At 46.3% G+C, this 16,307-nt stretch overlaps 1 protein-coding gene across 1 annotated transcript in view; it reads left to right on the top strand.

Annotated features, from left to right (window-relative positions):
• The first annotated feature begins 4,749 nt into the window (after nucleotides 1-4,749).
• MAPK6 (mitogen-activated protein kinase 6) overlaps nucleotides 4,750-16,307 on the top strand; it is a 34,869-nt gene continuing 23,311 nt past the window's right edge. Inside the window, exon 1 of the mRNA XM_063142728.1 lies at nucleotides 4,750-4,940. The gene's annotated coding sequence lies outside the window, so the exon portion shown is untranslated. The remainder of the gene's footprint in view (nucleotides 4,941-16,307) is intronic.

Here is a 16,307-nt window from a genome sequence, read left to right as displayed (position 1 = left end):
CACTTTATACTTCACTCTGAAACTAATTGGCAGAGATTTTAAAACTGGTGTAATGTGCCCCCCCCCCCCCCCCGGTGTACCGGTGACCAGCCTAGCTGCCATATTTTGAACTAGTTGGAGTTTCCGGACTAGGCAGAAAGGTAGCCCTACGTAGAGCGCATTGCAGAAGTCGAGCCTTGAAGTTACCAGTGTGTGCACTACCGTCTTTAGGTCTTCTAACTCTAGGAAGGGGCGCAGCCGGCAGTTGTAGCTTCAGGGGAGCTTTTAAAAAAAGATTGGCATGAAGGTGGAGGGATGGCATGGGGGGAAGGTTCTGCCCCTCCATCCCCTAGCAGGGCACTCCCCCATCTGATTCTTTCCCCCACCCTCTGTAGGGCTGACATTAAATTTGTGCTCCCTTGCATGACACCCAGTTTGGCCTTCAATGTGTTCCCCCCCACTGCTCTGATGGCAAGCGTTCAAATGACAGCATCTCCTGCAATCTCCTTCTTAATAAGATGAGATTGCCCTGAAAAAATGTACATTGGCACATTCTCATTCTATTAAAGCAGTGCAGGTTTGCACAAGTAGATAAGAAAGAAAAGCAACTTTCTTTCTTTCTTGATTTCCAGATAGAAAAGGGACTCAGTTTGGTAAACAGAAAGGGACACTTCACCTCTACTTTTGCCAAGTAGAATGAATGAAGGGCAATGCATGCACAAGGGCAAATTGGGCCTTGGGCATGCATAGCAAGCAATTATTTCGGCTATATCCTGCTTTTTTATTAGAGTCCTCAAAGCCACAACTTTTTATAAACTGGCAGGTGAAGGTACTGGCAGGCGAAGCCGGTGAAGCTACTGGCAGGAGAAGGTACTGGCAGGCGAAGCCGGTGAAGCTACTGACAGGAGAAGTTACTGGCAGGCGAAGCCGGTGAAGCTACTGGCAGGAGAAGGTACTGGCAGGTGAAGCCGGTGAAGCTACTGGCAGGAGAAGGTACTGGCAAGTTAAGCTAGTGAAGCTACTGGCAGGTGACATTAAATTTGTGCTCGCTTGCATGACGCCGTTTGGCCTTCAATGTGCCTTCCCCTCCCCCCTTGCTCTGATGGCAAGCGTCGAATGACCACGTCCCCTGCAATCTCCTTTTTAATAATATGAGATTGCCCTGAAAAAATGTACATTGGCACATTCTCATCCTATTAAAGGAGTGCAATATCTAGGGGCATGTCTACACCTATGGGTGTAGAGGGCCAGAGAGGGGGCAATCCCAGACTTACCTACTTCCAGGATCATCGCCTTCTGTTTACACGTGGCGCGCAACATGGACAGGGACGTCACGCCTGCCATTTTGTTTATTTTGTTTATCGAAAAAGTGTGCAGGAGCACTCCTGTGCAAAGGCAAGGGGTTTTTTTAAAATGAAAAAAAATACTCCTGCTCACCCCACCCCACCCACGATGGGCACGGAGCTCCTGAGGAGCTCCGTGGCCCGTGCCCAGTTCCTGGCTCCTCACGGTTACTCGCGAGGAGCCAGGATGAAAACGGGATGCCCGGCCACACATCCTGCGGTCTCGGGATCATCCTGGGACCGCAGGAAAAGTCAGGATAGAACGGCAGGGAGATATCCCAGGGCAAGGGAGGGCTCATCCCTCCCTACTCCCGAGATCCCGTGTGCATCATGTGGACGCATGTGCGTCCACATGCACAGGGATGATCCCAGGGCGATCCCCAGGATATCGCCCCGTCTAGCCATGCCCCAAGTTTGCACAACTAGATAAGAAAGAAAAGCAACATTCTTTCTTTATTTCCAGATAGAAAATGGCCTCGGTTTGGTAAACAGTAAGGGACATTTCACCTCTGTTTTTTTCCAAGTAGAATGAATGAAAGGGAAAGACAAGGGGAAATTGGGCCTTGTGTGTGCATAGCAAGCATTTATTTCTGCTATCTCCTGATTTTTTTTATTAGAGTCCTCAAAGCAACAATGTTTTATAAACTGCATGGATGCATCAGCATCATTATTTATTTTATTTTATTTTATTTATTTATTTATTTATTTATTACATGTTTATACCGCCCAATAGCCGAAGCTCTCTGGGCGGTTCTCAAAAATTAAAACCATAATTATCTTTATTATTGTAGCACATACACTTAATATGAGGGGGGAAAGAATACTCTGGCACCAATTCTTAAACTTCTTATGGAGAGGAGTCCTGTGGAAGGGGTCTGCTTCCCCTCTCACCCTCCTGCAGCCCGATCGAATGACTGCTGCCAGGTATTATGGGCTAGGTTAAAAGGGTTCCAATGGGCGGTGTGTCAGCCTGAATCGGTTGCAAAATGGGTGCGCAACAGCTGCACAACTGCTTGCAAGCGGTCACATCACCCGTTGCGCAGGCAGAACGCACAGCCGTTCGCACAAAAGTTGTGTACATCTCGTCATGCTGCGGGTTGCACAACACATGGCACAAGCACCATGCAAAAATGCTTGCACAACCATGCTTGCGCAAACATAACTTTAACTGGATTCTTCTCTTGCCTTGTGCATAACTCAGAACCGCCCAGAGAGCTTCAGCTATTGGGCGGTATAGAAATGTAGTAAGTAAGTAAATAAATAAATAAGTGCGCAATATCACTTCTGCTAACAGAGTGACGCAATTGGATACTGCCCAGGGTGATGATGGAAGTTGCAACTGTAGCTAGGGGTTGGTGAAAGAAACTAATATTATGCATAAGCCACTTTGGAGGTGAAGGAAGAATTTATCTCCCGCCTCCTAAGAATGGGAGCACAGCCAAACAAATCACTAATTGCACCATTGCAGACCAAGGGGGATTCTACACGTCGTACTGAGGGCGCTTCCATGAGACCCCAGTGCGTCCCCAAAGCGATCGTGTAGCTTGCCTGTTCGAAGAGACGAGGAAGAGGCGTCCTTGCCGCCGCCGCCACCCACCTCCCTCCTCGCCGGCCGGGTCGGAGAGCTCGGCGGAAGAAGGTGGGGTGAAGAGCAGAAGAAGCTCTCCACCCCACATTCTTCCGCCGAGCTCTCCGACCCGGCTGGCGAGGAGGTAGGTGGGTGGCAGCGGCGGTGGCGGCAAGGACGCCTCTTCCTCGTCTCTTCGAACAGGCAAGCTACACGATCACTTTGGGGGCGCACTGGGGGCGCATGGAAGCGCTCTCAGTACGACGTGTAGAATCCCTCCAAATCTCTTCCCGGGGATATTACTTGCACAATACGTTCCTTGCAAACAAGCTTGTTCTTCAAATGTTGTCATCCTCCTAATCCAATGTCTTCAGATTTCCCAGTTCTATACAGAACAGCACTCTGTGGCCTTCTGGAAATTTTACAGAAGGGAGAATCTTTCCCGGGTGCAACTTCTCAACCCCATGGGAGAAAATGTTTCTGCGAAATCCCCCTTTGACAACTGTTAAGAGGAACAGGAGGAGTCCTCTTTCATTTTTTCCCCCCTACCAAGACCACCCAAAGTCTGTTCGCAGCAACCAGCGTGCGATGTTTATTTGGATAGTTTGGGCACTGTGCGTTCTGCTTTCATTCTTCTGCAATTAGGAGCACTTCTCAGACCTTCGTATCTTTACCTAAAAAAATAAAAGAAAGAAAGGCAGAGGGGGAGGGAGGGGGGAGCGTGCGCTAACCCCCTAGCTAGGGATGTCTTGATGCCATTATTTTCTCTGGCGAAATAAGAAGAAGTTGTATCAACACAGAGCCAGCGGTGGGTGGTAGTGTTTATGTGGAATGGCTGGATAAAATTATGCAATCCTAAAAACAGCCCAACATGGGCAGGTTTACTTTCTTCAGCAAGCAGGGCACCTATCTTTGTCTGCTTCCGTTCAGCATCGTTTATTCTCCTGGCTCAATGCTGCTTTTTCCATTCCTCTGCATTGCTGAGCACCATGGGCTGTTTCTCAGACTCACAGAGGTCTTTTCAAACATAAGAACATCAGAAGAGCCCTGCTGGATCAGACCAAGGGTCCATCTAGTCAAGCACTCTGTTTACACAGTCGCCAACCAGCCATCGGCCAGGGATGAACAAGCAGGACATGGTGCAACAGCACCCTCCCACCCATGTTCCCTAGCAACTGGTGCGCACAGACTTATTGCCCTGAATACTGGAGATAGCACACAACCATCAGGGCTAGTAGCCATGGTTAGCCTTGGCCTCCAGGAATTTATCCAACCCTCTTTTAAAGCCATCCAGATTGGTGGCCATCTCTTCATCCTGCGGTAGTGAGTTTCATAATTTAACTATGCGCTGTGTGAAGAAGTCCTTCCTTTTATTTGTCCTGGATCTCTCACCAACAAGCAGTGAGGGCTGCAGGATTTGGTCATTTCAGGGCTGGTGAAGCTACTGGCAGGTGAAGCTACTGGCAGACGAAGCCGATGAAGCTACTGGTGGGGAAGGTACTGGCAGGTGAAGCCAGCGAAGCTACTGGCGGGGAAGGTACTGGCAAGTGAAGCCAGAGAAGCCAGTGATGACAACTATGATGACAACTACCTCAAACTAAGCACCTTGTTTGTTCTCATGGTCATTTCATTTAGGCATGAAGTATTCAATAGCCATGGCTTGAATTAACTCAGTGCAGCTATGGCTCGGTTTTGAAATCTGCAATTCCTACAGATTCGTTTCCACTTGCTTCTGGGATTGGTGAGTTTGCTTTGTGCAAGAACTGGGAGGCTCCTGCACAGCCTCAAGGTCCTCCTCCTCCTCCTCATTTAAATATCGGGATGAATTACTGCTAGTATAAACAGCTGTAGACTGCTCAGGTCGCAGCAATTGAACTTTCCTCTCCTCTTCAGACGACTTCTATTTTTGACCAGCAATCGTCTGGTTGACCTTTTCCTTTCCTCGGGGCGATTGTTTTAAAATTCATTTAGGGAATCCTTCAGATAATTTCTTTTCTAACTCTAGGAAGTGAAAATGAATTCGAAGGAACTACAAGAGAGCTGCAAGAATGGTGAGTAGAAATGCCTGCTTTCCCCCCACCCTCCCAACACAGATCATTCAACAATCAAATAGGCTGAAGAAGAAAGTGAGGGGGTTGACTGGATGGAATGATATTGAAAGCTGAAAAAGACCGCTTATGCATTGTCAAAAAAGAGGAAATGGAACACCCCCAAAGTGCACATTTGCATATAATTTGCACAATCCAATTTACAGATATGCATGCAACTTCAGAAATAAAAGCTAGCATTGAAATACAATCCAGCTCCCCAGAGCAGGGAAGACTGGATCCTGGTGATCTGTGATTCTGCTCAGTCTGCAATCCAGGGGCTCACTGTTGGTGAGCAACTTCAAGGCTCACCCTCATTTATATTTACGTGTGATTGTATATAACATTAAATGGAAGTGTTACGGACCGATTACAGCACTATCACTGTTGGGGAATCTAAAAAAAAAAAAATCAACAAAAGATTGCCGGGCAAAATTACTAACCAAGCCATTTTGATTTGCGTGCCTTCTTTTAAAACGTTCCTTAATTCCTCCCCACCCCCGGCCTCCTAGTCATTGCATTCTATAAAAAAAGGGGTATTGTCTCTCCCATTTGAACTGGGCTTCTGTATTCAGAATTTAAACCCTGTAGTGATGCAAGGGAGCGTGTGTTGCAGAAGGATTCTGGGGCACTGTGTTTCTGGGGCACCCTCTTACGGTCAAAACAATTGTGATGCAAGAGATCTGTGACGGGGTCTCCGGTCATTAAAAACAACACAAAAAACAGCCATGAGCAGGAGAGGAGCCATGGGCATTTCACCCCTTTACTTTGGACGTTTTCCCCAATTGAAATCTGTTATTATTAGCCTTGCAGCAAATATACACCTGTATTGTATATCTCTCCCCACCCGCCAAGAAGGGCAGCTAATGCCAGCATTAAAGGAAGCAGCCTTCTCTAACCTGGAGCCCTGGAGAGGTGTTGGACTACAACTCCCAGAATGCCCCAGCTGGCTTCAGCATTCTGGGAGTTGTAGTCCAACACCTCTCCAGGGCTCCGTTAGAGAAGACTGAGGGGTAGTGTCATAGTGAACCCAGGGCTTGCAGGGGTGAAGCACCATGATTTTTTGAGTAGCAGGGACTATGACATCATCTGCCACCCCCTTGGGCTTCTCTGGTCCTCTGAGCTTAGCTGCAATCTCCAATCCTCGCAGTAGCTGGGAATGTGGGGGGAGGTAATGGGGAAATTGGATTTTCCCAGCCATCAATATGGCACCACACAAAGTATTTTGTGCCCTGGTCTCGAATGGGCAATTACTACCTATTTGCTTTACCAAAGACCTGCTTCTGGTGGAGAAGAAAAATGCTAAGACTTGATTTGTTGACACTGATCAAGGCATCCATGCAGATTTTTATACTCTCCTGGGACTGGGACTATGGGAATGTCATGATAAGTGTCTGCACTTACAGATTTACCACTGCACAGCTGACAGGGGGATAGTTGTGACTGGGAAAACAGCATTGGGGGGGGGGCAGGTTAAATGCTCTCCTTCCCCAGGGCCATTGCTCCAATCAAATCTGGCTGCTTTCCTTGGCAATCCTCTGCCCATCTCTTCAGATGTAAGCTCAATTGAGTTCAACAGGTCTTGTGGCCAGGACAGTGCATATACTAGGATTGTAGCTGTAAATATTTTTATTTTAAAAAAATCAGGAGATTTGCTCGTGCATCTCCAGTGTCATTGAGGCCTTGCTTTACTCAGGCTGCTGGCCAGGCCTCAGCTGTTCTTGAGGGCGGTCAGATGCAAAGGAGGATGAGGAACCTTTCATGGTTGTGTAGAAGAAGGAATTTCAGCAGGCGCAAGTTTTTGATCTCACCCCTTCAGTCCTAGCTGCACTTGCCGGCATTCCAGTTCCGCTGTCGTAGTTTGCCCCAGCTTGGGGTTGAATAACAAATGGGATCTACAACAAAACGTTGCAATACATCCTCACCTTTTAACAGGAGTACTCCCATTCACAATTTCAGCCAGCCATGTCCTCCTGGAGGAGAAAGCTATGAATGACTAATAGTCCTGATGGCTATTTGCTACCTCCAGTATCAGAGGCAGTGAGTCTATGTACACCAGTTGCTGGGGAACATGGGCGGGAGGGTGCTGTTGCACCCATACCCGGCTTGTGGGTTTCTGGTCGACAGCTGATTGGCCACTGTATGAACAGAGTGCTGGAAGAGATGGACCCTTGGGTTCTTGGGATAGGCCATTTGAAGCCTCCACCCCAGTTTTCTGTTCCCAACTGACATGCAACATTCCATCGTTACTGAGCATGCTCAATACTCGTTAGGCTGTGTTTTGGGGGTGTTGCCCCCTTAGGATTCGTGTGTGTGTGTGTGTGTGTGTGTGTGTGTGTGTGTACACTTCTGCAAATCTTGGGGTTCTCCTGAGTGTGCTGATAACTCCCTCTTGTTTCTTAGTGAATCCACTTCAGCTCCATTTCTGTCGGCACTCACTGCCTGAGTTCGCTTTTAGAGGGAGCAATAGTTTGAGCAGTTGCTTGTTTGTCTGTAAACCCCCACTGCTGCAAGTGAAAAGTACAAATTATCACAAATATATAATTAACATCTGATGTCATGGGTGCAAAGGACGAACAGTGGACAACAAGAGACCAGCATCTACGAAACTTTGATTGCCACACGCACAAACACACATGCAAGGAAGGACCTTTGAACATCTTCTGAAACTTGCTCTTCCTTTCTTTGAAGACCAAGGGCTTGTTTATATGCCCTGTTTAGCCTGTTCTTGGTGCGCAGTGGCACTACGTTGTGGATATGACGCAGCTGCCAACTGGTAGCCCCATCGGGCTTCTGCCCTGAAACAGCTCATTCTAAAAGAGCTGACTTACCGTGACTTTTACTTTGCTCAGGGTCACCACTTTCTTTCCTCCACCTCTCGGTGGTGACCTTGCTTCGAGTCGAACCTGTGGACATTCCAGGGGGGCTGATTGAGGCCCAGCGTAGGTCACAGGAAGGCAGGAAAAAGGCCAAGAGGCAAGCTCAATGAGGCTAAGGCCTTAGCTAGACCACCGTTTATCCCGGGGCGAACCCCAGGATCGTCCCTGTGCGTCCACATGACGCACAGGGGATTCCAGAAGCAGGGAGGGATCATCCCTCCCGGGCCCTGGGATACAGCCCTACACTTTGGGCCTGCTTTTTCCACGGTCTCGGGAGCCCGAGACCACGGAGCATGTGGCCCATTTCCGTGGGTTTACCCAGCTCCGCGCAATTACTCACACGGAGCTGGGAGCCACACATGGGGCGCAGCACTCCTCAGGATCGCTGCGCCCATTGGGGGTAGGGTGGGCGGTGTGGGTTAATGACTTAATTTTTTTTTAAAAAAAAAAGCCTTACCTTTGCGCACAAGCATTCGTGCACTCCATCTTCTTTAAAAATTAAAAAATGGCGAGTGCAACAACTCTCTTCCGGAGGTCACTGCGCCTTACATGTAAACGAGGGCAAGATCTTGCGTTAATCGCAACGCGAGATCACCCCTCCTCCATCCAGGATTATCCGGTAGGTCTAGCTAAGGCCTTACAGTTGCTGATGCTGCAGTTTTTTGGCTGGATAGTCTGCGCTCCCTCCGGCTATCAAGATTTACCGTTCCACCCCACAGTTGCGCTGCTGCGGGGTTTTGAGGGAACGAGCAGCCAATGTGGTGTCATAGAGCCAGCCAGCCACCCCCTCCCCAAGGTACCCTTCTTAAAAACTTTACTTTAAAAAGCAGACTTTAGTGCTTTAGCAGGCATATCCTTGGGGTTGAGCTCTCTAATCGGGTCAGGTGATTATCTGCTGGAATTGCAAATCAACCTTGCAACAAAAACTTGGCCACCTCTGTCCTTGTGAGCAGAAGAGAAGTTTGCTCTCAGAACTACAAATAAATTTATGTAACCCAGTTGAAAGCTCTCACAAAATGTTCTGGTGCTAAGAGGATTGCTCTACTTAACGTGCGAGATGAAAAATACCTTTTTTCCCCCTGAAGGTCAGGAACACTTTAACAGATAGATCTCTGGAAAAGGCAAAGAGAGAGAGGGAGAGAGAAAGAGAGAAAGATTTTAATAGAAGGGGTTTCTTGGGTTTTTAAGAAGGGGGGCTGTTCTTTTTTTGTGCCATGCCTTGTTTTCAACTTGGCATTCCTCATAAGCTTATATAAGCAAAGCTTTATGCCTGCAAAGGCTGTGCTTTCTCTGCAGAAAGAAAGGCAGAAAGAAAACTCAAAATCTGAGCAAGCAAATGAGGCTTCTTTTGGCTGTGACTTCAATACTATCCACCAAAGAGAATAGAAACAATTGAGTAGAAAAAGAACATTACACAGGCCCTGCTGGTTCAAACCAAAAGGCCATTTAGTGGGCATCCAGCTTCCAACAGTGGCTACCCAGTTGCTTTTGAGAAGCTCTCAAGCCTGGCAGGGAGGTGGCAAACAGTATTCAGAGGTATACTGCCTCTGCACATGGAGGATCTATTGAGCTATCATTTCATTCTTTATTTAAAAATGTTTATCCCATTCCTCAGTCAAAAAAACCCTCCCAGATCAGCTTACATACAAAATATAATAATAATAATAATAATAATAATAATAATAATAATAATAATAATAATAATAGGAAAGGAAGAGGAAAAGAGAGAAAAATACACACCACTAGCCATGGAAGTTAAAGAAATATGGCAACAGGAAAAGATTAAAATTATTTCATTAGTCACATCAGTCACCAGCATCACATCAAAAAAACTATACAGAAAAACTTCAGAAACTGGTCCTACCAAAATACATCCACACTACTCGTACTTAAAACATATTCAATAGTCAGGAAATTCTTGGATCAGTAAAAGACAGCAAAATTTGGCAAAGCCCGTCATGTCCATCTAGAAAAACTGCCACAAGCAAGAAAAGAGAGATGATGATATATAATCAATAATAATAATAATAATAATCAATAATAATAATAATAATAATAATAATAATAATAATAATAATAGACAATCCCTGCAGGGTTACAATTGAAAAAGAAATGACACAAATTTGAATTCTTAGCTCTTAAAAGTCTGGCTTTCAGTCGATGTGTTTTTTATCATGTGAGTGCTGAATGAGGGTTGCCGGCTCTTTTTCTCTGACAGGCTCCTCATCATTCACAACTACCTGGCTGGCATCACCACGTGGTCCTTTCCATGCTGGGAATAGCTGCACCTCTTGCAGGTGGCCGGTGCGGAGAGGTGAGATTTTCAGTTCCGTTTTGATAAGAGTTTGCCCAAATTTGCAAATTTCTTCCTCTTTAGGACAGAAAGAACTTGAAATTTAAAAAGATTTTTTTAAAAAAGAAAAAAAGCAAATGCAGAAGGAAGCAAAACGGTCAGATTTGCCTATTCTGAATATCAAGTTCTCCACATAGGCAGTGGCACCTAGACACACACAAGATGCATTTCGCAGCAGAATTTGACCAGTCTGTCCCTAACTCACTCATCCATATAGAAATAAAACTAAAGTGGAACACAAACACACACAGGGCATAGTTAAACTATGGAATTCGCTGCCGCAAGACGTAGTGATGGACACCAATTGGATGGCTTTAAAAGGGGGTTCAGCAGATTCCTGGAGGAGAAGGCTATCAGTGGCTACAAGTCCTCATGGCTTATATGCTACCTCCAGTATAGACAGCAGTTTCCGAGGAACGTGGGAGGGAGGGTGAAGTTGCACTCATCTTTTACTTATATCTTTACCACCAGTTGGAACCATGTAGTTGATTGGCACAGCCATGAGGCTGAGAAGGAGCCCTCTTGGCCTGGCATCAACCATTTGATAGCAGAAGTGGACCCTAAGTAGCAAGAGATTCATGTCGGGCTGAAGGAAACGCTTCTTCACACTCCTTCGCCCAGTGCATAGTTAAACTGTGGAATTTGCTTCCCCGAGATGCAGTGAGGGCCGCCAACCTGGATGGCTTTAAAAGGGGATTAGATAAATTCCTGAAGGATAAGGCCATCAATCGCTACTAGTCGTGATGGCTATATATTACCTCCAGTATTGGAGGCGGTATGTGTGTGTTAATACCAGTTGCTGGGGAACAGAGGCGGGAGGGTGCTCTTGCACCCATGTCCCACTCATGGGCTTCCCGTTGGCATCTGGTTGGCCGCTGTGGGAACAGATTGCTGGAATGGACCGGCCTTTGGTCTGATCCGGCAGAGATCTTGTTACGTTTTTATGTTAAATGCAAATCAAAGGACACTGAGGCCCCTTCGTCTCTGTAAGAGCTCCAGCGCAGAGAGGCAGTTCTTTGGGTTTGCCTTCTCCTCTTCGATGTGATGTTGAATGAAGCCAGGCGTGGGTGGTTTCCTTGCTGCAAACAGCCATCCTAAGTAGGCTTTCGTGGAGCAAAACCCTACTGAAATAATGAGATTTATGTTTGCGTGACAAGGGTGGCAATCAGGCTGTGCCAATGTCGTTGCCAACTTTTTCTTTTAACATCGGCCTCGATGCAAAGAAGATAAACCAGGGAAACTCATTCCATTGCTGTTACTCCACATCAGGTGGAAAGCAAGCACATCAGCAAAGGCAGAATCTACACTACTGCTTTAAAACGCTTTATAACGGTTTTGACGACTGTTGGGGCCCAGGACACATTCCATAGAGAGTTGCCAAAACTGTTATAAAGCGCGTTAAAGCAGTGGTGTAGATCCGGTCAAAGTTAAGTAGCTTCCATACTAGCTGTTTAGTATGGAATTACCATCCTTTGTCCACCCAATAGAGAAGCCAGGTGACATCATTGCTAAATCATGTTTTCTCTTTCAGACCTGGGATGTGTGTGGGGGGGGGGGTTGTTGCTGTTCTGTTTTGCAATAAAATAGAATTGCAGCCCACACCAGAGATGCAACATGCTAATGAGGCCAGTAGGAATTATAGTGATCCAGTTCCTGGATTGTTTCATGGCATGTGAACCTGGAAAGTCTGGGTTGTTTATGGGTTAAATAACCCAGAGTTCACCCAACAAAAAGCCATGGGCAGTTGTTGGGTGAATGCTGGGTTGTTTAACCCATAAACTCTGCATTCGCACATCACAAAACAACCCAGGCATGGGGCATTCCTGGGTTGTTGATTTAAATTCGAAATCACTTGCTCATGGCGCTTGTCTTCAGCAATTCCTGGGTTAAACATTGCAGAAACTGCCGCCATTATGTGGGAACCGAGTCAGCGGCTTTGATTAAAAACTTTCTGTTCAATGTGGCTAGGGCAGGAGTGAGGAACTGCCCTTTAGTTAGTCAGCCTCTGTTTCAAGAGGGAGGGGTGGATTACTGTATTCTCTCCATTATTATTTAGTACAAGGAGACACACACACCCCAGAGCCAAAGCTAGATAACTAAGGGGCAACTCATTACTAATCCCAAAAGCCAACATTGAGCAGGAAGAAATAAAATGGACAGAACCTGCAAGTCAGAAACATTTATGTAATATTGCATGGGGGATCTTTGTTGAATAGGAGTTACTTCTGCTCAAAGATTATAGAAACGCTATGGCCAAGGGGCATTGCTGGATACAGTGTCATATTCAGTGCTATTCTAGAATAGCTATTCTAATTCCACTTTCAGCTGATTGTGAAATAGCAATGCCTTGGCAACACCAAGGTGGTCTTATGTGGAAGCGTTATGTATCCCCAAGCTTGCTTCTGCCAACCAGAATCTACTTAGCTTCCTACTCAAAACTTCGAATCTGTTCTCTCTCTCTCCCAAAGCTAAGACTCCGTTCTTATGACTGCAAAAGCCTATTCTTCCAACCCGCAACCCAGGCAGCTGGGTTTGACATAAATCTCAGTGGCCGTTAAAGACCATTAATCAAGACCAGTGGAAGCTGGTGGCTCTGATGTCAGTGGGGCTGCGAATTTGCTCTGTGTTTCAGAACTCTAAAGAAGCTCTCCACAGTGCTGAACCCCCATTCAGCACCTTGAATAGCCCCATCAGAACCTGCAATGCCTTCAGTTCTGACTGAAACCCAGAGGGTACGCACAGCCTCCAAGGCCCTGACATTCAGCATCAAGTATCCAGTGTTGCAGTTAGATAATTTTAGACTCTCAACTTAATCGTCTCATAGGTGGGGGAGGGGCTTTTTAGATTGTGTTGGACATTACTTCACTTCCTTTGAAATGTAGGAAGCCCACCCTGCTGTGTTTGGGGGCCCTCCTACTCATTCAGCTGCCCTGGAGTCCTACCCAGACAGCACCCAGCAAGTGCCAGGCTTCAGGCAGACTTGGAGGCGCATTGTTACACCAGTGCAATTGCCAGAAACCAAGAAATAGGTGGCCGTGAGTCAGCTTCTTTGCATTCAGTGTGGCTCCAGGCGGCAGGAAGAGCCAAAGCTAGATGGATAATTTTGTGGGGAATTTTACTGTGGAATTTGTACTGGTGAAGCTGGTGTGAAACAACCAAATCAGCTTCCAGGAAGTTCAGCCAGCCTTCCCCAAGGGGGATGCAAGTACCAGCTAAACCACCCTGCCTTATCCCCACATCTGCCCCACAACCAGCTATGGGACATAATTCCATACTTTTAACTATGGGCTGTGTGAATTGTCTGTCCTGAATCTCCCACCATTCAGTTTCATGGGATGACACTGGATTCGACTACTATGAGAGAAGGAGAAATATGTCTCGCTATCCACTTTCCCCACCCCATGCCACCCCCACCTTAATTGCCTCTTTTCTAAACTTGGCAATGTCCTTTTTGAGATATAGTGACCAGAACAGTACACAATGGCATGAATCCAATGGTGTCCTTCAGCCAGCAGAATGGAAACTATGGGCAGAAGGGATTTCCCTTCCCACCCTCACTGGAGGTTTGGGGGACCCCCTGAAATAAATTTGAGGGCATGGGGAGGGGAGGATAAGGAAGTCCACTCACACAATGTTGACTTATCTTGTGCTCTGCTGCTATAAGCTGTCTGTAAAGTAATATTCTCTTCCTTTGCCTGCATGTCTTGAGCGAGAGGGGAAATGTCCATTCCCTGTTTCCCAACATATCGCATTACAGCGCTTACTCCATCTCCTTAATTTAAATTACCCTGCGTGGCAAGGGATTTCTGATTTACATCTCGGTGACAAATGCTATTGGCCCCAAAGAAAACCTTTTCAAAAGCTAAGTGTGGTTTTTGATCTGAAATGGTTATGCGCTCCCATTCCTGGAGGGACTTTGACGTCATACCATCTTATATATTTTGTTTTAGATACATTATTCCTCCATATATATATATATATATATATATATATATATATATATGGAGTCATATTTGGAGTGATGCGAAGTGTGTGGGTTCATTCTTTTTGCGCAGCTACGGAGCTTTAAACATGCGGGTGTGCGCATTATTCCGCGCACTACCAAAAAAAAAGAGGGAACACCCACCAGAGCAATGTCACTCCACAAGGGTCTCGTCTGACAGGTTTTCTGCACAGCAAACTAAGGATATAAATCGCTGTTGCTGCTGCACTGTGACCCTTGTTGAGCTAATTTGAATCAGCTAAAACTCGGGTTAAAATTTAATGAGACGCTATACCGCTATCTTATAGATGGGCGCCAGGCAAAGTCATAACTAGAGGTTAATACATGTTGTTTTTAAATGGTTGTTTCCATATTGCTAGGCACATTTAACTTTAATCATCCTTTGTCATTGTGAAAATATAAGCTTCATTTATGCACCAACAATGGAGTGCACAATCAAGCCAAATATAAAGATGATGATGATGCACCTTTATTTTCACATTTACTCAGTGAGAGGCTGGTGGCTCTGATGCCAGTGGGGTAGTGAATCCACTCTGGGTTTCAGTCAGAACCAGTCTGAACTCTAAAGGAGCTAGCTCTTTTAGAATCCTCACTGAAACCTGGAGTGGATTCATCACCCCACTGGTTCTGGAGTCACTACCCTCGACTGCATTCACTGTCATATAATTCCATAATCCTAGTAATCCTGAACATCTCATGAAAGCCGGAGATCACTTGTTTCCCATGACTTTGACAGTCAGTCTACAAATGCAGATAAATTGCACTGTCTAGCCTGACATGCGTGTGGGTTAGCATGTTGCGTGAACAGCGTCAGTGAAATGCAGCACTTTTCGTCTTTTCTAATGGCACAGCAGAGCTGTGTGGCTATTCCCTGCTTTTTGAGGACAGAATATATCTTTAGCTGCAGCCTGCAGCACAACAAATCACTGCAGCTAAGATGGCTTTAAGACCAGCCCGACACTTAGGCAGAATGAGACAGACTGCTTTCAGCAATGGGTCATGCTGTCAACAGAGCACAAATATCTGCCCTGAGATCACTACAGTTTGGCCTGGGCTTTTTGATTTTTTATGTATTTATTATTATTTATTGGTCTGGGTAGCTAGAAGAGAGGCTGTATTTCTGTTACAGATACAAAGCCGGAATTTCCTCCAGGGCTTATGCTGGCTTACTCATGCAGTAACTTCAGTAACAAATGTTTGAAATTGAAATTGATGCCTGAGTTCTTCAGTAACTAGGGCCGGATCTACACTACTGCTTTAAAGTGCTTTATAACAGTTTTATAGCGCTTTAAAGCAGTTAAAGCGCTTTATAACTGTTATAAATCCAGCATCGCTGCCTTTTCCAGGAGTGCCTAACTTGTCAGATAACCAAGGAGCCAGGGCCAGTGCTACCATAGAGGCAACTCAAGTAGCCACCTAGAGCACCAAGCTAAGAGGGGCGCGGGCACAGCGTAGCACTCACATGTGTTGGCTGTGAGCCGGCCCGGCCCAAGGATTCAGCTGGGCCTGGGCGGGCGAGATGGCGCCCCGTGCCTGCCCAGCAGAAGCGAAGCCAGGGACGCTGGGGTGGGGGTGGGGCGGCTCTACGTTCGGACTTCCGGAACGTGCCCAGAAGAGAGAGAGAGAGAGAGAGAATGTATGGGTGAATGGGGTGCATGGGGTCTTTGAGTGAATGCATGTGTTCATGCGTGTGTTTGTTTGGAGTGAGTGATGCTGAGTGTGTGTGTGCGCGCATGTGTGAGTTGGGGGGATGATTTGGAGGTGATATTCCTATTAAATAATGCATTTTAGACCCATAGACGTTCCTTTCCAATTTGTTTGCTATAATTGGCATGATGTATTTCTTGCACTTTAAAATAAATTTAGCAGTTTCAAGTTTTATGCTAACTATTTTTTCCAGGAAATATATGTTCTTAAAAATCAAAGTTGGCATTTTTGGGGGGTGGGTGGGTGGGCGGGTTTGAAGTAGCTCACCTTGCCTAGGGCGCAAAATAGTCTGGCACCGGCCCTGCAAGGAGCAAATATGCTTACATAATAACGTAGCAGCATCTGGCTGCAGAAGTGGAATATCTGCAGTTGCCTTTTGCATTTATGAT

This window comes from Elgaria multicarinata, chromosome 16, assembly GCF_023053635.1.
Source record: "Elgaria multicarinata webbii isolate HBS135686 ecotype San Diego chromosome 16, rElgMul1.1.pri, whole genome shotgun sequence".
Taxonomy (NCBI): Eukaryota; Metazoa; Chordata; class Lepidosauria; order Squamata; family Anguidae; genus Elgaria; species Elgaria multicarinata.
This window is presented reverse-complemented; position numbering and strand designations above follow the sequence as displayed.